Genomic DNA, 2382 nt, shown 5'->3' with positions numbered 1-2382 from the left:
TGGCTGAGAAAAGAAATAAAAGAATTTCCAGGTAAAGGAGGGGTTGGATATTTCGGTATCAATATCTTTTGATTTGAATTGACACTTTAGTGAAATGAGGAAACAACTTACTTACAGCGAGAGAATATCTTGCGATTTGATTCCTAGCTGAGCTTCAGTCGATACCCCCCCCCCCCCCCCCTACACACACAACACATATAATTCTTTCAGATCTTGATCGTTCCGTAATTTCTATGTGCAACGCGCTCTTTATAGAGCCATGCGTTTTACCTTGGTACTAATAGATGTGTTCACAAGACTTCTCATCGTCTTATGATAATCACACCTACGTAGGTGGCTCAAGTGCTTCTCAATATCACTTCTTACACGAGCCATTAAGGACATAAGTCCAACCTTATGTATAATTCATCAAGTGCGTCCTAAAAGCACCACCGTAAAGGCTATGAACCATACTACGCCATAGGAATAGAAGCTTGAGACCTAGTCACTCTTGACTTAAGGACTTAAGCCTCATTCTCCTCGACGTCTCAACGACTAGTCTCCTAGTCAACCCTTTAGTAAAGGGATCAGCCAGATTGCTTTTGGACTTCACATAGTCCAAAGCGATCACTCCATTATCAAGGAGTTGTTTAACTGCAGCGTGCCTGATTCGAATATGTCATTTTTTTCGCATTATAGACGCTATTTTTAGCTACACCAATATTTGCTTTTGAGTCACAATGTAAGGAGACCGGAGTTTTCCATCCTCCCCACACTGGTACATCTGCCAGTAGGTTTTTCAACCAATCAGACTCTTGTCCTGCCAGTTATGAACTCCGACTCCATGGTAGAGCGTGCAATACAAGTCTGTTTAGTAGATTTCCACGATATAGCACTTCCACCCATGGTGAAGACATAACCACTAGTAGAACATATCTCATCGTTACCTGAAACCCAATTTGCATCACAATATCCTTCTAACACATCAGGAAATTTACTATAATGCAAACATAAATCGGAGGTTCCTTTTAGGTATTTTTTATAAGTGCATATTTTATATATTTTCACCTCCTATATTAGCTCCATTTACATGTCATTTAGCACTTATCATAGTGTTTTGAGCTAATATTTGTTATTCTAGCTGCATTTGCTTGTTGATACCTGTCTTTTAGTACCAAAAAATAATACCTAAGTACTACTAACATAAGTCAGCGGTAAGTAGGGTCGATCTCTACAGGGAGGCGGTCACTATCTACTTGTCAATTCAGTCTATCTATGGTCACAGTTTGGGGGTTTGAGTGTTGTTACTAAACTAATGATGGCAAGGCAAGGGTTGGAAAAAGAGAAAAAACCAAATAGAGAGAAAAATGCCAGAATGTCGGGTTATCATGATAGATGCACAAGTCAACTAAAGGTAGGTCAGTCGAAGATAGAGTCAAAAAGTGTCGTGTCACTAGGGCCTTTTTAGGCCAAGTTTGTTTAAATTAAGGGTCTTGTTAGTCGGAATAATGAGTTAATCTTCCCATCCCAATGATTGTCATGACTAATGCATTTTGACTCAAATGTGGAGTTGTGTATAAGAGGAGGACCCGAAATCCCAAAAGCGAGCCTCTAGCCACACTCGTAGACAAGCAATCACGTGGAAACGGCATTGGATTGACCAACTTCGGGGTCACCATCCCTTGATAGGAAGAATGGAGGGTAAGTCTTGAAGAAATTGCAAAAGGAAGTGAAGCATTGAAGCGAGGAGGCAGACCAGAACGCAGCCTGCGTCATATGACGCAGCCTGCGCCCTTTTACGTAGGCATGCAGAGTGTGACGCAGCCTGCGTCTCTCTCAGCTTTGTGAAGTTGATTTACCGTGCTTAAGCCTTTGGGTGAAAGAAAATCCGTGTTTAACCTAGATGGGGGTGCAGCCCTATAAATAGTTCATATTTTGGAGACCTAAATCTCATCTTGTTTAGCAATAATTTCAAAAAGCTTGTGTGTTAAGAAAACTTGATATTTTAGGAAGAAAGGTGAAATCTTTGACATTGGATGTTAATCTTTCTTCATTTTGTGGGTTGTAACAAGATTATGGAAGGCTAAATCCTCCTTTGCTTGGTGTAATTCATCCAAAGTTTCCAACTTTGGTATTGTAAGACTCTTTTAATCTCTTTTTATTTATCTATTGATCTTTCCTTATGCTTATTTCTTATGTTGAGTAGATGAATGTATGAATTGATCACTCTTGCATCTTATTTGCCCAACTATTGCAAATTCTAGATAAATGGTTTAATCTATCTAAGATTAATTGGAGCAAGCTTGTTGTATGTTGATTTGGTTTAAAGGATTCATGCAATAAGTAAGAAATTTCATCTCTTTTCTCATTTGTATGGTTTAATCTTGTGAGAATTGATCTTAG

This window comes from Silene latifolia, chromosome 7, assembly GCF_048544455.1.
Source record: "Silene latifolia isolate original U9 population chromosome 7, ASM4854445v1, whole genome shotgun sequence".
NCBI classification, from domain to species: domain Eukaryota; kingdom Viridiplantae; phylum Streptophyta; class Magnoliopsida; order Caryophyllales; family Caryophyllaceae; genus Silene; species Silene latifolia.
The sequence above is the reverse complement of the archived record's forward strand: the minus strand, read 5'-3'. Positions refer to the sequence as shown.